Raw genomic sequence first — 25,072 nt, 5'->3', positions numbered from 1 at the left:
GACATCAAGGGAATTTTGTATGAATATTTTCTTACAGTCATGATGGTCAGAATATCGATCTTTTTATAATGAATAAAAAGAAAATTCTATGAAAAATAAATGTAAATTGATTCTCATTAACCAACTCTATATGCCTGTTCAAAATTATGGCATGGACATCTTTTTTTCATATAGTTTTCCTTTCATTTTGGTTGGGCTTTTTTCGCGGGAAACTCGAGAAAGAGGTAAGGAGCATGTCATTTTTAAATTCCTAAAAATACGATTTGCTTGACCTGTATTGTCTGCCACAAGATTGATGACGCTGAATGGAATGTACACAAAGCAATGGAGGCCCGGAAATGGGATTTTGTGAAGTTCTAGAATGTTTTTAAATATTCGGAAGTTGGGATTGAAACGGGCATTAGAAAATTGGCATTTTTTGGCAATAATTACAATGAAAAATTACCTTTAGAAATGTTTTGTATTCAAAAGTGCAGAAAAAAACGTATTTTGCACTGTTTTTCTACGCCAGAAGTACCGTAGTGACATCAATGCGGAGTTTCCCCGTGTGTTAAGTTCAAACACAAATACCTAACGAACTGACAAGATGAACGATCTTAGACTACGGTAGGATATATTAGATATACTGTTCCCAGTTTTAAAATACTTCTTTGTATATTCACAACATATTGGATATATCTTTGAGTATGTTTGACAAAAAACGTTTATTCTTACCATTTCTTTCACAATCGTTAGGAAACATACTTTGACAGGGAGCGGGTAACTATCTAGCCTGGGGTCCTGGCTAATCTCGTCAGTACGACGCGCAGCTAGATTGGGCCGGATCCCAGGCTAGTATCTACTATGCATAATATACAACTCGTTTCAGGACTTTTTCCGGAAATTTTTCTGTTAGGATTTTTTAGTAAGTAAGACAGGTTGCAGTCGTACATGTTGATCCAGGGGTACGTAGAGGGCGTACGCTACACTTTGATCGTCATAACAGTTTCTCATTGTTCTCACGACTTATATGAATATAAAAACGTTAAAAAAAACATTCCGCTCTAAATATACCTTATAAAATGAGACTCCTCATGGAGTTTTTGATTATATGCGATTCATATTGCGGTAACAAAAATTGTGATTATGTAATTACTTGGACACACCCTGAGGGGCCTCCATTATGTATTAGATAAAATACAAAGGTAACAAAGCAGGCCGGTAACAACCGTTGCCGGATAGTTTTTTCTGCACGAGTAGTCGGGTCAAGGTCCGAGGCTGACCTTGACCTGACTAAAAGTGCAGAAAACTATTCGGCTGGTTGTAACCGGCCTGTTTCTTTTGTTTTTTATCTGACTTGTACGACGTTTCAAGAAAGTAATAATACTTTTAGCAATACTAAACATTTGAGAAACTCATAGATAGCCATAAAGCAGTAAATGTAAGTTATAATGTAAACACATTTTATTTCCATTTCCCTTCAACCGAGATTTTTTTTTTCAAGAAAAAAAATCAGGAATCTAATAATTTGATAAAAAAAAAAGAACCATTTCAAGTAAAAGATAAATGTTGTACACATTTAAGACTTTTAAAATGCAACTTTGTAAAAAAGTAATATATTTAAGATTTTTTTTAGTGATAAGTAAGATAACGTTTGATTTGTATGAATAAAACGGAAAACGAGGAGGGGCTAATTCATTTAAAATAAACAGGCTGTGATCTTTATTTTTGATGAAAAAATGCAGGATGTGCCATTCCATCCTCCCATTCTACCTTTAAAAAAAATCGTAAAAATCGCGCATTTGTTGCAAAATACATGAATTTAATATGCAGTGTTGGGGGGTCCCAGGGGTTGGACCAACCCTTTTTTTGACGATCAATGCATTTAAATGCATTATGTGGACATAAAGTTGGACCCCCCCCCCTGTTTTGTCCTGGATTTAGACCTAGATCTGCCACTGATATAACTTACAATATAACGGTATCAAAAGAATGAATTTCCTACTTCATTAGTGAATGAAATGTTTATGAAAAAAATGGATTTTGTCTTAATATTATATATATTCAGGCATATACTTTGTTGTTTCTTTAAATTCATGCTCGTCTCTGATCTGCAAGTGTTGATCGGGATTAAACACGTGTTACTATATGATCCAATCGCAGCCTACCGCCTAAAATTGATGACATAATTTGAATGATTTTCTTGTAGATTTCCTGTTTATTTGGACGTGTATTACATGAACACTTTTTGTTTTATATAGGATCAATCGTGTATTGGTGAGTTAGTATTTAAACACATGTCACCCAAAAGCCCTAACGCTCTTCTTCCCAATGGTGTGGCAATATTATATATTATATACCTTTATAATATATAATATTGCTACACCATTGGGAAGAAGAGCGTTAGGCCTTTGGGGTGACATGTGTTTAAAACATAAATAACGCAATTTGTGGACCGAGTAGGTCTTGAAAGAAGTCAATTTTGACTGTAGACACCAAGGAGAAATATAACTCCCTTACGGCACAACCGTTTAAAATGTATTTATAGCGAGAAGATTATATTCTCAAATTTATGAGTGCGCATATCCTTTTGTAAAACAAATTTTGAAAAGTCTATGAAAGCAAAGAAATCCAGTGTATAAATGCGCAAACCATTGAAAACTTCGACATCATTACCAAAAATCTAGCCCAAAGTACACTGTCACAATAACGTTTAAAAAAACTTGTTCTATAAAGAAATTATCAATATTGATTAAAAATATGCAAAATTGTTCATCAAGTCATGAAATATAACATGCCTCCTAATCTATTACATTTGAACGGCATTTATTCGGACAGTAATCTCATTTATAGCATTAAAACAAACAAAATATTTAGTATATTAATATTAATCTCAAAGGTCTCCCGTCACTAACTATTTTCACCAACGTTTTACGTTAGAAATTCCGGTGTTGTATAGAAAACACCGAAAAATAATGAGACAATTAGGGGGCAGAGTGTTTTGCATAAAAGATCGGAGAAATGAAGCCAGCATGATAAATTCCAAACACAAAAGAAAATAGTCTTTGCTTAAAATAATATCTTTATCGATTAGTATCGAATATCGATGCGTTGAAAGAGTGTCTACCAAAATGTCACAATGAAAGCGTTTTCATTTTTTCTTAGAATTATTAAGGACAAGTTGTTACTTATCGTAAAAAAAAGTATTAACAACATAAGTGTTTCGAAAAACATCACTATAAAGTCAAATTCCTTTGCAAAAGGAATATGTTGATGTATATAACATGTATAAAGTAAAGAGAAATCTAAAAATCATCAAAATGAAGAGGTCGCATGGTGGTCTACCAATATGTCACAGCATCGCTAATTTGACGTTTTTGACGTTCACTTGGTACGTTAATGTGTTTTTGTAACGTATTTATTTTACTTAGAGAGTATATATAGAATATGAATTTATAATTTATATTTGATTTCACCTCGTTGAAATGCGTTTCTCATTTAAATATACCATAATATTTCAATAAAATCTGATTTGAGTATATTTCAATCAGACAGCAACTCAACAACAAATATTAAACATATTTACACAAATCTTCCGGAGACCAAATAGGAAATTTAGATATATCTTGAATAATATTCGTATCAATTAGAATATTGATCGTTTTAGGAATTAACGCAAATTTCGGCACAACAGCAATAAATCAAATTCGGAGATTTTTTTTTTATATATATCATGTATATATCTGCAACAAATGACATTTAAATTACAAAAAAAAAAATCATTATAAATGATACATTCTAAACGATGCCATATATTTTATTTCACGTTTCTTAATTAAAATAAGTACACGTATATGTATCGTCTTACGGTACATACCCAGTAAACATCGGTCAAGTCTTTTTGTTCGTTATGGTTTTTTTTTTTAAATCAAACAGCAATATTTTACGAGTTAAACGAATAAACAAATTTTGTGAGACAACACCAAACTCTGCCCCCTACTTGCCTAATTGTCTCATTATCGATCTAAGTAACTACAAATGAAACCTAAATCATTGCAAAGTCTACTATATCTATTTGACAAGAAAATATCCGACGTGAGACACATTGAATTAAATTAAAGAAGAAAATGATACTAGTTTTGAATGTGCGAAGGTATGTGTTGTACTGTTTCACTTTCAGGTAAGGGGAGGGTTTGGCGCCAGCAAACATGTTTATCGCTACATTCTGTATGTGCCAGTCCCAAGTCAGTAGCCTGTAAATTCAGTGGCTGTCGTTTGTTGCTGTATATCTTTTTCCCCCGTTGATTGTTATGTATTTAAATCAGGCCGTTACTTTTCTCGTTTTGAATTGTTTTAGCTTATTTTATTTTGAGGCCTTTTTTAGCTTACTGTGCGGAATCAAGTTTGCTCATTGTTGAGAGCCGTACTGTGATCTGTAATAGTTAAATTCTTTGGTTAATTTCTACTATTTAAAGAATTTCCGAGGCATTGTTTTCCGAGCGATCTAAGAAGTATATTTACACTGATTACTAGGTGTCAACATCGAGTGCACTGCGGCCTCCTCTGCAAATAAAATAAACGCAGGACTTCGGGAATGTCCGGAGAGCCGACAACCTTGCTTCGGAAGTTGCTGTCAGTGATTTTATAGCTATAACTAAACCTATGTTCCTATACTTAATGTTTATTAATAGTTTTGAAAACAAGAGCTGTTTTCGTTATTTTCACATTCATTTACTATTTAAGGAAACAAAAAAGCAATTACTGTTTCGTGTTGATCTATTTCATGTTTAGTATAAACTATAAAGCTTTTACTTTCAAGCAAATCGAGAGAGAAAAAACGATAAAACCACATTACGCTAAATCTGTTCTTTAATAACCAATAGAATTGTATTAAAAAGAACAGAATAATTCATTAAAAGTATAGTATTCGTAAAAGTTTAAGTTCAAAATTTCATACTAGTCTTCCATTTAACATTTTCAAAAGTTAGACAAAACTCTACAAAACTATATAAAAAAATAACTCTGATTGTGATACCGTGAATATTGGTGTGACGTACATTTTATTGATCATTATACATGTAGCTACATGCTCATATACATATATTTTTGATAGTCCTGGCTTTCTGATCATACAAATAAATCGGTCAGCTAATAAAAAAATCATTAGAATTTGATGCAAAACTATACATTTTGAAGGCATTTACCAACCATGTGTGGAAGGACGCAGAATACATTTTTGTTTATTTGGTCATAATTTTTCTTTAGTCACTTTTATTTCAAATTAAGATAGTTGGAATATAAAGCAAATTTTAGGATGAAAATCAATTTTGTGTGTATCATCGGAAATTGATAATTAACGCTTCACAACAAATAATTTACCAAAAAACTATGAAAGTTCTGCTTCTATTGGCACCAGTTTTGATTAAAACCCCCAACACGAAATAGTCTCTGAATAATTTACATGAAATATATAATAACAAATCGTAGGCGACAAATCTTTATGCCCATTTACTGAATATCCAACATCTTTTTTCGTTCATAGAACACACTACGTATACCTCATAAATTCTTTTGTTCCACAGAGAACATGGTGTAAACCCTTACCTCCTTTTATTCACAAAAACAATGCGTTTAAAAACTGGAAGGCAATAAAACATCACGTCAATAAAGTACACCGACTTTGACGTTAACATACGACGTTACCAAAAGTGACACCAATATCATGCGTAACGTCTTTGCTACATAAAGGGGGCGGTATGTTTTTTTTTAGTATATTAACTATTTACTTTTCAACGCCATCACCCAAATGTTTTTGTTTAAATAAGAACCAGGGGCGAATCCAGCCATTTCAAAAAGGGGGGTCCCAACCCAGGACAAAGGCGGGTTCAAACTATATGTCCCCATTCAAATGCATTGACCCCCCCCCCCCCCTCCTGGATCCGCCAATGAGCACTATTAACGGTATTCGGAAAATCGGGAATCATGCAAAACATTAATTTGTCATCTGCTTGACCATGATAATTCTTTTGATGCTAACGTAAATATTTTATTCCGTGAATAAAAGGACAGGAAATAAGTTGGTGAACCAAAAAGTTCAAATCTAATTGAAAGTTAAAGTGCCCATGAACTCACTAATCACGCACGATTGATTCTATTCATAAAAAGTGTCCGTGTAACAACTAAAAAGAATCCGTGTATCGTCTAAAAAGAGTCCGTGTAACACCCGTTAATGTACTGTTTTCTATAGCTCTGCAGAGGGGCAAAGTCGTACAATGCGTTTTGTCCGTCATTACTAGACATTACATAGCCTTTGATTCTCGAAAAAAAAATGATGTCACAATTGAAAATGTCTGACGTCACAAAGGAAAAGTGATTGTTGTATTACGTCAATAGTTTACTGAAGTGTCGCAGATTCCTAAATAGCGAAAAGGTCTGTTTCCGCTCATCGGTAGTAGATAGATTCCGTTTTCTGAAATAAAGCCGCCCCCTGTTTGAAATATATCCGCCCTGAGTCTTGTATATTGACTGCTCCATAGTCTTATATGGTAGACAAAAATGCTGCATTGAAACAATTTCGTAATGGGACATTCCATTTAATATATGAAAAGCCGGGAGGGGGGATTATACCTTGTCAAAGAAAAACAATTGTTGTTGTAGTCTAGCCTATCAAGAAAGTCCATAGAACCTGGACAGCAGTGTATCGACACAAAACGTAGGGACGCTGGCATTGTGTTAACAACATGGACTTGCATTTGATTGTCCTTTACATAACTTTTCCCATCAACTATCCACGTGTCTCTTAGATGACGCTCAATATTGAGCTGTCTGACTTTGTATGCAATGGCGTTCCTCGGCGGAAGCGCTTCATACTAAAAATGTACGCACGGTCAACGCTTTTACAACCCTATAAAGTTACAAAAAGAAACATTCAATACTTATAATTTCATTTTTCAGCTATGATCGTGAAATCACGAATTTTATATATTTTTTGTATGTTATTCACCTGTGCACTTTATTGTGGGACCACGTGTTATCTTGAATGAAAAGTTTTATTGAGTGATGTAATTGCTTACGGAATAACAAGTGATGTGCACTTAGCCAATCAAAATAAAGTATTATAATGAAACATACATCTAATGTAATTATAAATGAATATTACCAAGACGACAACAAAGCCTGTGTTTGTAGTTGATAGTACATACAGAATAGCTTCCACTTTCTGTTTGTAGTTGATAGTACATACAGAATAGCTTCCACTTTCTGTTTGTAGTTTATAGTACATACAGAATAGCTTCCACTTTCTGTTTGTAGTTGATAGTACATACAGAATAGCTTCCACTTTCTGTTTGTAGTTGATAGTACATACAGAATAGCTTCCACTTTCTGTTTGTAGTTGATAGTACATACAGAATAGCTTCCACTTTCTCGATAAAATACAAATTAAGTTAAATATAAATACAAGGGCAAAGAAAATAAAAACTCCACTGCAAAATCCTTATATTATATGAATTGCACCTCTGGATGCACCTGCATAAGTAACATTATAAGCCCAAGATCCCGATAGCTGGATTTGTAAATAACAAGGGACGTCAAAAGTCATACAACAAAAAGGAACATATTAGCAAAGAGACAACTTTAGGGAAACCTGTAAATTATATAAAATGATATATATTAGCTATAACACAAAACACGAATACACCTATCCACAAGACAAATGAAGCTAGTTAGAAATACGCCTAAATGTTGGTCATAAAGATAATGTTATCAAATGAAGCTAGTTAGAAATACGCTTAAATGTTGGTCATAAAGATAATGTTATCAAGCCACTAATAATAAATAAACATAATGAAACCGTGATATTGACCTTTTGTAGATTTTCTACCTTAAGTAAATACTGATCACGATGTTACGTATTTTAACAATACACGTTTATCAAATACCTTGTATTGACTTTGCTTATCATGTTAACCGAATATATTAGTTGCTATATTGCGTATCTCTACGTTTGTTTATTTAAACTCACAAGTAGTATCGATTTATTACTAGGATGACCTGAATTATTATCAGGTAGATGTCAATTCTGGTTCAGTATTAAACTATTTTTTAGGTAAATCAAAACATTTTTAAAACGATGTAGGTCCATTATATTTAAACATTATTTTCAAGTTATTTTTATTCGATTTGAAATTAAAATTAACAGTTACAACGAAACGTCTTTGAGAAATTTGATTTTCCTATCTTTTCGAAAAAGCGTTTTACCGCGCGTTATTTCATTAACGTTACTAATGTAACTGTATACGATACTCGGAAACAAATAAACGTATTTACACTTTTGGTATTTAGCTGAATTTTGTCTCCAAATGACCGTAGATCGCCTCTGAATAACCTTTTGACGTCAAGCAACACTCACTTTTTTATTGTGACGTCAATTTTATTGAATTGTTATGTCAAAGTTTACAGGAACCTGTGTGATTATACGTAATGGCGGACATATTTGCATACAAGTGTAAATACGTCTATACTTGTTTGACACAATATGATGTTTTAATTTAACACTTCTCTTATTATTTCATTGGTTCATTTCATTTGCTTATAAAGTACTGTTTTACTAGTTAATACCAATAATTTTTTTTATTAAATAGAAAATGGACAATGCAGAATCCTATCATATATAGAACAATTATAAAAATCACACGACATGAAATCTAGCTTATTTTGTTTGCTGGTCATTAAGGGTCATCTTAATATACAAAGTCACATGGTATAAATACACAAACATTACACGTACATGTATGTTTTTTTTTTATTTAGATGGATGGCCTTAACACTACCTAAACTTACTCCATTAGGAAATCAACACTTCAAAAACAATTAACATAGAGGCCTAAGGGAAACTTTTTAAATTATTGACTATAAATTATAAAGTTATTAGTCAGAGTTCGTATATATCATATATTTACAAACATCGAGGAAAAAGGTAAATAATGCTATCCTCGAAGTGCCAAAGCGTGTATCTTATTTAAAAAAGTCACCAAGTAAATATTTCGTAATAACAAGTTGTACATGTATCTAAAGAGGTCACTTGAAATTACATAATTTATATTCAGTGTTCATATCAAACTGGCCCAATATTCATGTACATATATTTGCAGTGTTGTGTGTTTTTTCTTCTTCCAATCAACTTTACATTAACTAAAAAACGTTAATATCACTTATATAAGGTAAACAGTAGAAAACCGATGTTCGAAAGTCATAAATTTCATATCTGGGGTAATCATCTGAAAATTCCCAGTAGCAGGATTATTTGTTCCAGACTATATTCTAACAATTTTCACCGCGCCCGGCTATATCGTTCGCATATCTCCGGGCGACGATCAGTTCTGACTCACTAGAATTGTATGTTACGGTTATTTTCAGTAACTTGAGAAGGCCTTTATTTATCCATCTAGAAATAAATCTGAACATAGTGAGGTACAAATGAGTATATACAATGTAATAAATCATACTTACAGTTCTGGGCAGTCCGTTAGAGAAACGTCTTGTTGCCCTTGGTTTGAAGTAAGAGATCAATGATCACAGGAAGTGCAGATATGAAGTGAAAACGAGACAACAATAAAAGTACTGAAATACTGTTGACTCACCGATTGAGATTGATACGCAAGGTATGTATTTAATAGCGCCATTTCAAATCAAATAAACACAAAACTCTCATAGCAAAATGTTCATATTGATTGTAAAATGTTGAAGAGTATAATGTCCCTGCGTTGAACATGTGTCTTCATTGTTGTGATTGTACACTTATCTTGTATTTGTGTGCACCTTTCCTAAATCAGGCACTTGATGTTAATTAAATGTCGTTTGATAATGTGGTTCATACGTGGTTCTCATTTCTCTTTTTGTAATAACGATTTAACTGTTGGGTTTCCCGTTCCAATGGTTATACGCTAGTCCTTTATAGCTTAATGTCCGGTGTATACCACGACTCCATGTTGGACACCATACTTTGACTTATACTGGTTTTGTATTTATAAATTGTGTCTTGGAAGAAGAGTTTTATCATTGGCACTCATACCATATCTTCTGATATTTAATTAAGGAACGTTTTACCACACGACTATTTACTGTCCTCCGCCCCCGAAACCTTGTCTTCATTTCTAACTGTCTTATTCAGAGTCTAAGGGCTTAGAAAATTATATATAACAATTAATACGTCATGTAACTAAATACTTAATATTTACTTGATTTTGCCATATTTGTCGATGTCTTTAGATTAGAAGATTAAGATGTATCAATGGTTATACTATTTGTTAATGTCTAAGGGGTACAGAATTTATATGCATCAACGGTTTTTATATTTGGTGATGTCTTAGGGGTACATAATTATCATGCATCAACGGTTTTTGTATTTGGTGATGTCTTAGGGGTACAGAATTATCTTGCATCAACGGTTTTTGTATTTGGTGATGTCTTAGGGGTACAGAATTATCATGCATCGACGGTTTTTGTATTTGGTGATGTCTTAGGGGTACAGAATTATCATGCATCAACGGTTTTTGTATTTGGTGATGTCTTAGGGGTACAGAATTATCATGCATCGACGGTTTTTGTATTTGGTGATGTCTTAGGGGTACAGAATTATCATGCATCGACGGTTTTTGTATTTGGTGATGTCTTAGGGGTACAGAATTATCATGCATCAACGTTTTTTGTTGATGGTGATGTCTTAGGGGTACAGAATTATCATGCATCAACGGTTTTTGTATTTGGTGATGTCTTAGGGGTACAGAATTATCATGCATCAACGTTTTTTGTTGATGGTGATGTCTTAGGGGTACAGAATTATCATGCATCAACGGTTTTTGTATTTGGTGATGTATTAGGGATACAGAATTATCATGCTTCAACGGTTTTTGTATTTGGTAATGTCTTAGGGGTACAGAATTTATATGCATCAACGGTTTTTATATTTGGTGATGTCTTAGGGGTACAAAATTATCATGCATCAACGGTTTTTGTATTTGGTGATGACTTAGGGGTACAGAATTATCATGCATCGACGGTTTTTGTATTTGGTGATGTCTTAGGGGTACAGAATTATCATGCATCAACGTTTTTTGTTGATGGTGATGTCTTAGGGGTACAGAATTATCATGCATCAACGGTTTTTGTATTTGGTGATGTATGAGGGATACAGAATTATCATGCTTCAACGGTTTTTGTATTTGGTAATGTCTTAGGGGTACAGAATTATCATGCATCAACGGTTTTTGTATTTGGTGATGTCTTAGGGGTACAGAATTATTATGTTTCAACGTTTTTTGTTGATGGTGATGTCTTAGGGGTACAGAATTATCATGCATCAACTTTTTTTGTATTTGGTGATGTATTAAGGGTACAGAATTATCATGCTTCAACGTTTTTTGTATTTGGTGATGTATTAGGGATACAGAATTATCATGCTTCAACGGTTTTTGTATTTGGTAATGTCTTAGGGGTACAGAATTATCATGCATCAACGGTTTTTGTATTTGGTGATGTCTTAGGGGTACAGAATTATTATGTTTCAACGTTTTTTGTTGATGGTGATGTCTTAGGGGTACAGAATTATCATGCATCAACTTTTTTTGTATTTGGTGATGTATTAAGGGTACAGAATTATCATGCTTCAACGTTTTTTGTATTTGGTGATGTATTAGGGATACAGAATTATCATGCATCAACAGTTTTTGTATTGGTGATGTCTTAAGATTAGAAGAGTATTATGCATCAACGGTTTAAGTATTTGGTGATGTCTGTAGATTATAAATTAAACATGTAGTAATGGTTTTTGTATTTGGTGATGTCTTAGGGGTACATACTTAACCTACATCAACGGTTTTTGTATTTGGTGATGTCTTAGGGGTACATACTTAACCTACATCAACGGTTTTTGTATTTGGTGATGTCTTAGGGGTACATACTTAACCTACATCAACGGTTTTTGTATTTGGTGATGTCTTAGGGGTACATACTTAACCTACATCAACCGTTTTTGTATTTGGTGAGGTCTTAGGGGTACAGAATTGACATGCATCAACGGAATTTTTCTGACATATTTTCTTCAATGAAATCCTCCAGTTGTTCATTTTATTATGATTTTAAAAATTCATCATATTATTCATTTCATTTATTTATTTATTTAACAATCAATTGTATGATCCTTCATATGTTCAGTCTTTTTTTTTAAATCGTTCTTAATTTCTTATTTTCAGTAACTTGAAAAGGCCTTTATTTATCTATCTTGAAATAAATCTGAACATAGTGAGGTACAAATGAGTATATACAACGTAATAAATCAAACGTACAGTTCTGGACAGTCCGTTAGAAAAAACGTCTTGTTGCCCTTGGTTTGAAGTAAGAGATCAATGATCACAGGAAGCGCATATATGAAGTGAAAACGAGACAACAATAAAAGTACTGAAATACTGTTCACTCACCGATTGAGATCGATTCGCAAGGTATATTTTTAATAGCGCCATTTCAAATCAATTAAACAAAAAACTCTTATAGCAAAATGTCCTAATTGATTGTAAAATGTTAAAGAGTATAATTTCCTTGCATTTAACATGTTGTGATTGTACACTAATGTTGCATTTGTTTGTGCCGCCTGTCCTGCGTCAGGCACTTGATGTTTAGTAAATGTCGTTTATTGATGTGGTTCATACGTGTTTTTTTTATTTCTCTTGTTTTTATAAAGATTGAACTGTTAGATTTTTCTCTTGTTTTTATAAAGATTGAACTGTTAGATTTTCCGTTCGAATGGTTAAATAATAGTCATATTATGGGGTCCTTAATAGCTTACTGTTCGGTGAAAGCTACGGCTCCGTGTTGAAAACCATAATTTGACTTATACAGTTTTTTTCTTTTATAAATTATGACTTGGAAGGATAGGTGATAAAAATTTTAGATTATTTTTTATCGGCATTTGCACTGCGCTTTGCTACTTAAAGGACATGGCTGGTGATTGGCAATTCCTCTGATTCACTAACGGGTGTAATGATACCTTGTCGTAGTACATGTAGTAAATCGTCCAATTGTTCCCGTAATATTTCACGCTTATACGGTGGTAACCTATATGGGTTCTGATGTTTCGATACTGCATTTGGTTTGAGATTTATTTTATGTTCAATAAGAGATGTAAATTCAAGATCTGGATTATCTTTCGTGACAAACAAATCTCGATTCTATTAGAGACATCGCTGTAGTTCAGCCATCAAAAGAAGAGATGGAGACAGGCTTTTCACACAAATCTTTACCACACACACGTACCATTTTTGTCTCGTTTTCATATTCATTTAACATCAACTTGTTTACATAAGCATGTAGAAAATCACCGTTGCATATTTCTCATGAACTGTGTATAAATCTTCCTGAAATTTGGTTTCAAGCCTCACATTACATGTAGCAATGTGATGCATGTTTACATTCATTGCTAATCAACTGCCTGTAATTCAGGGGTTATCTTTAGATGTTGTCTATCATATTCGTTTTTTGTTTATTGTTTTTTTTCTCGCCTTGACGGGGTCAAGAAGCGAGACATAAGTATGCTGTTTCCGGCGGCGGCGGCGTCAACAATGTATTAGTTTGCGATTAGGTCTAGTACATGGCGACCCACTTGTGGTAGGTCATTGATGATTTGTATGCAGTTGTAATAGCATTGAAATATCTCATTACCATGGAGATTATTTGGCCCAGTCCCCTCAGTCAAGGTATATTTACTATGAAAGTTTTCATAGTTTACATGTATTAGTTTGTGATTAGGTCAATTTATGGGGAACCACTAGTGGTAGGTCAATGATATAAGATATGCAGTTGTATATCATTGGCATATCTCATTTCCATGGAGATTATTTGGCTTCGCCTCGTTGGTCATGGTATATAGACTTTGATTTTGCTAAGTTAACATGCATTAGTTTATGATTAGGTCAGTTCAAGGGGCACCATTAGTGGTAGGCCAATGTTAATTGGTGTTTAGTTGTATATAAAATTAACACATCTCATTTTCATGAAGAATATTTGTTCCGTCCCCTAACTTATGGCCTATTTACCTTGTCACTTTTGCTAAGTTTACATGTACCAGTTTTTGTGATTATATCAGTTTAAGATTAACTGCTAATGTTAAGCCAATGATATTTGGTAAGCACATTTATTGGCATTTGCAAGTATCGTTAACCCTCCCCCTTTTTGATCATGGTTCATTGACTTTGATCTTTCACATAGTTTACAAGGTAATGTTTGTGTTTAGGTTTGTTTAAAAGGAAAGATTTAGAATAAGTCAATGGTATTTGGTATGCAATTATATTAGCATTGGCACATTTCATTCCATGGAGATTGGTTAGCCATGTACCTTCAGTCATGGTTCATCGACTTTGAATATTTGCATAACATTCATGTTAAAGTATTGCTACTTTAATTTCAACATTTGCATTATCGAAATTACAAAAAGGTGAGACATTTCTGTATTTAACTAGAGCAGGACTTCAGTGTATCTCTTGAATCTTGACTTGCTTGGGACTTTTATAGCTTATTGTATGTGGGTTTTGTTCATTGTAGAAGGTTGTATGATAACCTATCATTGTTAACATCCTCTTCTTTTAGTCTCTGATGAATAATTGTCTAATTGATACTATATCACATCCCCTTACTTTCATATTTTCTGCATTTATAGGGTAAAAAATCCAGGCTGAATGTATGGTTTGATTGATTATTGATCAGGGATACGACACAATATCCCCTGTGAACAAAGACAGAGATCAGTATGGCCATTTATGTAGAAATTAAGGTACTATAATAAAAATGGTTCTTTTTACATTTGTATGCTCATACCCCGAATAGCATTATGTGTTTATAGCTACCCAAACATTTGAAGAGCTATATGATCAAAAGGACCTAGAAAAATAACCAATTCCATTTAAAATCAAATTAGTCTGATGGAGTTGGAACCATAGTTTTGTCTTGCCTTTGACAAGAGTCGCTGAGTGCAAGACATTGAGAATACAACCCGATGGCGGTTTCAGTGGCATAATTTATGTGTATTTTGCCTTACATTTCAAAGGCTAGTAGACCCTGAGGTTTCATACTTTGTACCGGTATACAGATTACATGCTAAGAAGCTTCTGTCTGTCATATGCCTGTTGTCCTTGACTTCATTGTCATGGTTAAGCAACTGCTTGAAAAAAGAGCAGTTTTTTTGTTTTATGAATTTCTCACTAATTAAGAGCAATACAATAACTATATTTGGTATATATATATATTGATTCCTTGCAATGTCTACATGTTCATCAGACAGTGTTCACCTTACCTTTACCTTATTTCAGGGATAAGTGTTTAAGGTTAAAGTTGCATAACCAGGTTCATTTCTCAAAGCAGTATGTCAACTAAATTTGGTGTATAGAATGATGTATGGTAAACATTTAAAAATAACAATAAAATGGTATATTATTACCAATGAGACAACTCTCCACAAGAGACCAAATGACACAGACGTTAACAACAATATGTCACCGTACGGCCTTCAACAATGAGCAAAGTCCATACCAATAGGTCAGGTATAACAGGCCACGAAATGACAAATGTAAAACTAATGGCCTGAATTATGTACAAAATAATGAACTGAAAACAAATATGATATCTACATGTAGCATCAAACGACAACAACAGTAGAACAGGCTCCTGACAAGGGACATAATACAGAATATGGAGGGGTTAAACATGTTAGCGGGGCCCAACCCTCACCTTAACCTGAGAAAGTGGTGTAACAGTACAACATATCAACAAACTATAAAAATCAGTTGAAAAGGGCTGAACTCATCAGATAGATACAAAGCGCAAAAACAAGTAAAATTGAGCAGGACACAATTATTTAATAAATGAGTGAATCAAAAGATTCAAGAAAGTTATTATTTAAGTAAAACAACATTAAAAAAAACAAAACAACTCCGACGAAATCTATAAACAGAAAGTCCTTAATCTAAGTGTAAAATCAAACAAATGGATAACAAATTTCGAATTGGTTCAGCTAGGCATTTTCTTATGCAGAAAATGGTGGATTGGACCTGGTTTTATGGTTAGCCAAACCTCTCACTTGAATGACAGTCGCAGAAAATTGCACATAGTAACGAAAAAAATATTCCGAACCTTTTCACTAATAAATTACGATCTCTCATATATGGAGAAAGAATCTAACTAACAAAAACTAACAATTTCCAGGATTTTATTGTGAGCCCGTGCATGTATAGCGACACATGTCACCATCCTTATTTTTTTTTTAGATAAGTTGCTTCAAGGTTGACCGCTAGCATGGCATAGAAATTGGCAGAAAAAGGATGACATATTACTTAATATAGAGTAACGTTTTTTTATTCCCCCTGTTTGCTTTCGTAAATTTCCTATTAATTTTAACTGATTTAGTTTTATTTTCAACTAACAGGGTGGAGTCTGAGATTCAGCTTTCAAAATTTCATTGGGTGAACAGTGATTTTCAAGTACAATTTGAATTGATTGATTTGAGGTTGTAAAATGTCCGGTGGCAAATATTTCAGGCATGTTCAGGACCATACAATACAATTTAAATTTGCTGTGTCTAAAAAAATACACATTTCTAGATCTAATGCAGCCATAAAAAAGGTTACAAAAACATCCCATCAGTTGTAAAAGTGAAAGATAAAATAATACATGTTTTTAATGTAGTATACTCTCTGTATGATGTAAACGTTTGGGTAGTGTGCATAGTTGCAGACAAACCTTGCAAACTGTATTAAATGTAAGTTCAATTAACATTCTGTCTTTCGTGAAAAATGATATAATAAAAAACATCTGAAAACATACATGCATCATCTATAGGTAAAACAATTGGTGCATTGTAAAAGTTCCACCTTGAAATTGTACACTGTAGAAGGAAGAAGTCAGACTCTGTGCTCTGAATATGCGCACTTTTTGGTATATATATTTATATTAAAGATCATAGTGGAATATAGTTGGGAAATCTCAATTGTAAATCATATCCAACTCAACAACAAAACACACCAATCCCTGTACACCCAAGTGAAAATTAACATGAACCAAAATGATATTAAAATGTTTCTGCATTTGAAGAAATATATCAAACAAACATGTCTCTTTTATTTTGTTTTGGCGTTCGGAGCGCTTTTCTTGGTTTACCTTCGACAATTATTAAAATAAGTAAACGATTATAATTATTCGTTTATTGTTGGCCACTGGGTTTATTTAATGAATTGGGTGATTGTAAATTTCAAGAAATAATTTTTGAAATACTGAATTGAAAGAAAAAATATGTAACAGGGTCTGAGAGATATAATTTTATTTCGTCTCAACGGATGCGCATTAAGTGTTGACATCTCAAAATGACAGGCCTTTGTTAACTTTTTCCTCATGCCGATGTTGCTGTTCTGTCTAAACTGTATTTATAAGATTACAGTATCGGCAATCTATTTTTTACAAGCTTCCGGAACCATATTTTCTGTACAGTCCAATAATATTCGAAAACTGGTTTAACACACTTGGAACATATAGGAAAAATTATGTGCCAAAATAACCAAGTTCAAGGACAATTGTATTATTCTTCTTTGTTAATTCCATTCCAAAAATCATTTTCAAACACTGCTTGTACTGTGTATTTTCAACAAATTATATCTTGCATTATTTTCCAAAAGAATTGTATTTTTCTATTTTGCAAGAAGCGTTTTTTTGGCAACCATTTTAAAACGAATTGGTTTCTTACGAAATTGCACAAAAAGTGTCACAAAAATTCCCCGTATTTTCACAAATTAACCTTTCTATAGTTTCGATTTACAGAGGGGTAGCAGCCGACTGCCGTACCAATAAATTTCGTTGGTACGGCATGCCGTACCTAATTTTTTTATAATTTATTGAAAAAAAACAAAGTTTTTGCACGGGATTAAAGAAAACAAGGTTTTTACAGGAAAAAACAAAGACAGAAAATCCCATTTATGAGTCATAGATTGTCACAATATAAACGGTATACATGTATTAATACTGTTTAATTTCTTCATCTATCGATTAATAATAAAAACTGCACAATCCTTCCTCACAAATGTTTAATTTCTTCATCTTTCAATATAATAATAAAATTAAAATTATCAATTTATTATATATGTTTTCTTGTCGCTAAATAGCTTCTTGTCGCTAAAATTATTCTTCTTGTCGCTTCCTGACGCTTCTTGTCGCTTCTTGGCGCTTCTTGACGCTTCTTGTCGCTAATTAGTGAGACCGGAAACAGATAAAGGGGTAAATTTAGTAAATAAATATACGTCATCAGGGACCGCCCATTTAGTGGAGAGCTTTCTGTATAACACTGCACTTCTGAAGTTATATGCTCTTCTGATTGGCAGATAATGTTTGTAATAAATATTTTTTGGTAGATGGATCAAAACTAGAGTTGAAAAAAAAAAATATATGCTGAATATACTAATTTTTTCCCCTTCAGGGTTGAAAAGTAATGGGGGTCAGTATAGGAATTCAGTGCGAATCTACATTCTTTGTAAACATGGCCATGTGAATGCCAAAAAATGCCGCATGACCCTATGTTTTTATTGTTGCAAAAGATATGGCTACACTTGTACTTTCATGAATGATATATGAAAGATTTTAATTTCTAAAGGTAAATCAGGTATAAATTTATTTCCACACATAGAATAGCATTAAAGTCAATGGGAGATTTTTTACTGAATTTACCTCTAAATGTGCCAATGACGTGATCTCGTATCTCGCGTTGCTTCATAAAACTCATGAATATTCATACTAATTGTGTATTCTACATATACAGGTCGAGAACTCTAGATTTCTTTACGTCAGAACTTATTTGCATAGTAATTTCCCAAACAGAAGGCCAATACGGCCTTGAAAAATTGACCAATCGACTCAATGAGCTACAATGCATTATGGGCTAGCTACTACGAGTTTACTACAACCGGAAAACACGTGGAATTAGTGGAAGAACTGTCAACTAAAATAGTGTCTTGGATTCTCAAAATATATGTTTTTGTTCTGCGAATGTGATTATTGTTAAATGTATAACATAATCTTCAATTTGCATGCTCAGATTAAAAAAGTATTGTTTACGGGCTTCACTATGCGACTATCTTTTTCGCCTTGTTAAAGTTATATGCATTGTACCTATGCAATAATTTTACGACCTGAAACAGTGAAATTTCAGATGAAATGACCACTGTCCACTATGAAATTTTTGAACTCTTTTAAAAATGTATAATGTCATCCCAAACTCATTTCTGCCTAGAAAACTTTCATTGAAACACTTCTTTCTGTACTGGATGTGTAAAAATTTGGTCAGGACCTGAACTGAAAGTAAGAACATATTAATATATATATATGTATATGCCTCTATTATTGTTGTTATTACCAATTATGTAAATCAATTGTATCTGATTTTATACCCTTTATGGGGCCTGTAATTTGGGAAATAAAAATATTATTATTATTATTATTATTATATTCAGAATGCTAAAAATAAGTGTTATGAAAGCGGCAGGGCGGATCCAAACATTTTTAAAAGGGGGGGTCCTAACCCAGGATAAAAAAGGGGTGGGGCTTCCAACTACATGTACCCATTCAAATGCATTGATCGTTAAAAAAAAGGGGGTTCAACCCCCGAAACACCCCCTTGGATCCGCCACTGAGCGGGTACGGTATATAGATTAATACATTTTGTATAGCTTTATCCATCGATAAAGTTCGTTTGTATCTAATTTTATCACAAAATATACCTCAGAGGTTTTTTATCCTTCGGCTGCTATCATGTTGACGTATGTGAAATATCTCAAATATTTAGCCTCTGGATCAAAGTAGGTGCCATATTACCTATAATTTTTATTCTAAAACGTGCTTTGTATGTAGAAATAAGAAGATATGAGGTATGGGTGCCAAATGAGACATCTTTCAAAAAAGACATAATCTAGTAAAGTAAGTAGTCATAGATTCAATTCCGAAAAGTACGCTATAAACGACCCAAAAATTACTTGTGTAAAACAATAAAAAAAAACAAAAAAAAACAACGGCCCAATATAATATATATAAGGAGAAGAAATCTGTCTAATAAATGAAAACGTATATATATTTGTATATATCATGTATATAGGAGTCTGTTTTTCAGTGGTTGTCGTTTGTTTTTTGTGTTACTTATTCGTTTTTCGTTCATTTTTTCATATAGTTAAGGCCGTTAGTTTTCTCGTTTGAATTATTTTACATTGTCATATCGGGGTATTTTATAGCTGACTATGCGGTATGGGATTTGCTCATTGTTGAAGGCCGTACGGTGACCTATAAATGTTAATTTCTGTGTCATTTTGGTCTCTTGTGGATAGTTGTCCCATTGGCAATCATACCACATCTTCTTTTTTTATATCAGATCCAACGCTGCAATTTTCACAAAACATATCAAATTTTCCACCTCGTCGCACATACATATGGATAACAACATTACAGCTTATTTCCTGATGCTTGAAGAGCAAACTTTTGTTAGCTTGATTGCTTTGTTTGTATATTGTACAATTGTAACGTGTAACCGGGCGATCAATGGATCCGTATCTGAATAAATCAGGATTTCAAGTGTTCAACTCAATTTTTCACCACAACCAGTTGTCCTATTCAAAACAATTAACACATCCTTAAATTGATTCACAACGAAAACTATATACACAGCACAATGCACATAAATCAAAATGCAAGGTGAAGTACCTCATTCACAATGCATAAACACACTGTATCATAACAGAATATATATACACAATGTCACTATGCAATCACTATGCAACATGTATCAGACCGATTTATTCACAATGTCACTAACAGATTATTATGCAACATGCAAACGGCCCTTTATTACACCATGTCACCAACAGATTACTTTGCAACAGGCATCAAGTAAGTATCACACAAAACGTATGAACACAAAATCACATATATACAACATATATTAACAATATCCACCAATTTGTAGTATCACCGTTTGAATGTTCAATAAACCTCAATAACACAGTGACACAATTACACTTGCAGAAATCCTTCAATGCACAATGCATATACAATCATATAAACACAGCTGAACTCACGCACTAACTATCCCTTTGAGTTCCCACACAATGAATATTATCCAACTGGTAAGGTTTAACACAGTGCACTTTCACTAATACACTTCCACAATATTACAACTTGCAACACCGGCAAGTAAACACCTTGTATTCTCACTAATACAAATCTATGAAGTATTCACACTTCCACATAGTACAACTTGCAACACCAGCAAGTATACACCTTGTATTCTCATTAATACAATAATCACTTATATATATCAGATTCACTTTATACATTGTATCACAATCACTATTGCAATATCCACATATAAATCCGAACACTATATATATATCCTTTGCAATCACTTAATTCACTCTACTTACCAGTTGGAAAATAATCCCTGATGTTATCACTTCAACGGTCCAAATATAACTGACAAAGTTTCTGATGATGATGATGATATATGAGTTTTTCTGTCCAGCTATCCTTTAAGGGTATTGCGGACTTTCTACTTATTGTCTGGTTCTGCTGACCGTCTAGCTTTTACTTTGCTTCTAGGAGTGTTATAAGGCGTATCTGGCCGTTCCAAGATCAAAAGAGCTGATGTAACTGCCTCTTGAGATGGCATCAATAGTGGCGATGTGTGAGGTGGTGTTGTCCGGAGCAACTCGGGATCGTCTAGGTCGAATCCCTCGTCATAGTCGATCCGGCATCGCTTGCCTCTGTCTTTGGTTGGCTGGAGGTAGTATTGGCGATGGCATACCTTCCTGGGGTTGTACGTACAGACTGATGACTGTGTCCGTCTTGATGCAAATGCCCTCAGGTTCCCCTTGATACTTTGTGGGTACTATATCTCTCTGCTTCCATCTCGTGCTGTTGTGGCTTCTGTTTGTTGGTTCTGGTCTACCTTGGTGCTGTGTGGTGAGACCTCAGCCGATGTTGCAGCAGTGTTTTTGGCCTGCACCAACTGGTTGTAACGCTTGGCGTCCCTTCTCCTGGTGGATGGTGGCTTACTTTTCAGGGCCGGCTTGGCTTTACTGGAGTGTGCCTCTGGTTCCTTAGCCTTTGTCTTGGTCCACGTCAGCTGTACTGACACCTGGTCAGAACTTGCGGAAAACTTCCAGGCAGGTTCTTTTCCAGTTAACTTCATGGCTGCTAGTAGTGCATTCAATTCATCTGGTATTTCCATTATGATTGTCCAAAAAGTTAGTGAGTTGTGTTCAGCTGTGTTCAGTACGAATACTTCAACGCGAAAAAAAAAATTAAAAAAAAACTAATAAAAAAAACAAACTTTAAGTTTCAACAAATGGAAGTTTTTAACGACCTTGACTGGCTATACAGCCCTTGCACAGTCGGTTTAAAGCTTCTCTGTCTTGAGCTGGTTTATATACTACGATATGGAACGGTCCATTATACTTGAAGGGGTGAAAATCAAGACTGTACCAATTTTAGGGGAGTTTTAAGTAATAGATGGTGCTCCAATTATGGAGAAACTTATATACATATAGAAACACAATTAATAGGGAAAGACAACTGGTGTTTCACATCAAAATAAATGAACTATGACCGATTTTCGTTACACAATCATATTAGGATAACAACCAATTAAATTCCAATATAAAATATACAAGTTAAACTATGCAGATATATATTGTTTAAAGATGTCAATCTTATTTTCAAAGCTTGAATAAACAACTATACCCACAAAGCAAGCAAGCCAACCAAAGTTTTACTTTGCAAGCATTAGGAAATCAGCTGTAATGATTTTATTCAGTTTGGCACTGTGAATGTCCGAGCCCGTTAAAAAACGAAAACAAAATGAAACTACAGTTGCTGACTTCACTACCTTCAAAACAAAGGGAACAGTTTGGAAGTCTCATATACTGAAATGTAACAAAAATAAATACATGTGTACTTATAGATTTTGTTAACACTGCCATGTCTGTAAATATTTCTTCGCCTTTTTACGAACACAAAATTCAAGGATAACACATTTGCCTTTAATTATCGATACGGAAATTGCTGTTCTCGTGAATATAAGCAACGGCTGTTATCGACGGCTTACGTTACACAAGTAAGATTGTATCATGGGTAATTGTGTTTTTCGCTGTTGTTTCGTTGTTGTCTGGTGGACGAATACATGAAATCTCCGTGCCATCATCAAACATATTAACGGCTATATATCGGGTAATTCAAACCCTTTTTTCTTCGCATAGAAACAACTCTTCGTTAATCTGAGAATGGAAGGAATACTTTGTATCACGAACTAATAATGAGGATACACAAAATGAAAAACTAAGCGAAATTGTGAATATGTCGGATAAAAGCTCTACAGAGCTTATGTTGTATTGTTATATGTATAACCGACTTTAAATAAATCTTTATTATTATTATTATTATTATTATTATTATCCCGCATTGCACGAAAAAATGTGTTGTATTTCAGTAAATAACACGTGTTCTCGGTTGATTGTAAACACGTAGTAGTCCATCATGCATTGTTACTCATTGAGTGGATTGGTCAAAAACCTAGGTAAAAATAAATTGCGTCACATGTAAATAAACAATTACATGTGCGAGAAAATAAGTATGCTAATTTATGCATTTCCATATAAGGTAGTGGTCCCGACCTGATATATGGATATATCTATTTTTCTTTTTTCTTTTTGGCCTGCTTGTTTTTTTATCTATAATATGAGGAAGGCTCTACCTTAAATGCCAGCTTTAAAAGTTAAACTATGTCCTATATATATTGATTGATTGTTGGTTGCTTAACGTCCAGTGGCAAATATTTCATGAATGTTCAGGATGAATATCCTACATATAATTTTGTCGAAAATAAAATAATAAGTTGAGATGGAAAATGTTAGGGAACCATCATTGCACTTCAAAAGGCAGGAGGGGGTATGGACCTATGCCTATGGTATTTTTCAAGTCCAAACAATTATGACGTCTTGAAAGGCTATTATATTTTTTTCGCATCGGAAGATAGGCGAGTGTTATATTTGAAAAAGACGTCTAGTTAAGGACTTTAATGCACCCACCTAACATACGGCTAATTTCTTTTTTTAATGAAAGAATAATGATTTAATTTTGTTTTTTCCCGGTCGTCACAAAAGTTTAAAGTTTTATACCATCGAGCTTGCATCACTTAATATTTGCTACAAAATTTGAAATCATAAAGTAAAGAGCAATTTTTTTCTGAACATGAAACAGCTTTTCTGACATTTTGACGATAAAAGATGACTTGACTGTACACAAGAAAGTATTCCTGTTAACAACTTTACTTGATTAGTTAACCGGACTTAATTTCTGCCCGGGAATTGCAGCCGAGAAAGCAACATAACAAATAAGCTCCAGCAAAAACTAAAAATACATTTTGGTCAATTTATAGTTACATGTATACAGCCTCAACAAGGCCAGTCAATAGCTCTTTTAAGTTGTCTAATGTCTTAAAGACGGAAAACTAACCGTTTAAAATGACTGTGATATTCAGTCTGTCAAATTTAAAGATCTGAGCAGTGACTGCGAAACTGGTTGCAAATACTTTATGCAGCTGCTAGTATTTTAAGGAAGCAGATAGGTAAAATTGTAATCTAATCAGATGAATATCCATTATCTAAAGACATTTCATTAGATCATTCAATTGAAATTATGCCAACTGCTTTACAAACATTTCTGTATTCACTTTTGAATGAATACGCGGTAGTTAATAAAGAGTACGATATACATATTGACAAAGTTCTTAGATGTATGGCTTTAGCATAATGTATAGTATCTATAAATAGACTTTTTTTTTACTCCTTTTTTATTTAGGTTGCACTGTATATATGGACATACTTTTGATAACCATTAACAAGTTTGTCTGATCATGAGATTAGAAAAATTGAAGACGAGGCACACGTTCTACATGGTATTATTTCTTCTTCTGGGGGTCAAACCTTATCCAAGACAATGTCGACCTAACTACAGAAACAATAAAAGT

The 25,072-nt window shown here is 33.5% G+C and overlaps 1 protein-coding gene and 1 long non-coding RNA gene across 2 annotated transcripts in view; one reads left to right on the top strand and one right to left on the bottom strand.

Annotated features, from left to right (window-relative positions):
- Window positions 1-9,570, bottom strand: part of LOC134691487 (death-associated protein kinase dapk-1-like) — a 124,752-nt gene extending 115,182 nt beyond the window's left edge. The window contains exon 1 of the mRNA XM_063552030.1: window positions 9,490-9,570. The gene's annotated coding sequence lies outside the window, so the exon portion shown is untranslated. The remainder of the gene's footprint in view (window positions 1-9,489) is intronic.
- LOC134691498 (uncharacterized) lies at window positions 431-25,072 on the top strand. The gene is made up of 5 exons (XR_010102154.1): window positions 431-606; window positions 9,492-9,641; window positions 12,231-12,476; window positions 14,687-14,800; window positions 24,904-25,072. It is a non-coding gene; the product is annotated as an uncharacterized LOC134691498 (long non-coding RNA).

This window comes from Mytilus trossulus, chromosome 11, assembly GCF_036588685.1.
Source record: "Mytilus trossulus isolate FHL-02 chromosome 11, PNRI_Mtr1.1.1.hap1, whole genome shotgun sequence".
Lineage (NCBI taxonomy): Eukaryota > Metazoa > Mollusca > Bivalvia > Mytilida > Mytilidae > Mytilus > Mytilus trossulus.
Note: the sequence above shows the minus strand (reverse complement) of the source record. Positions and strands in the feature narration are given on the sequence as shown.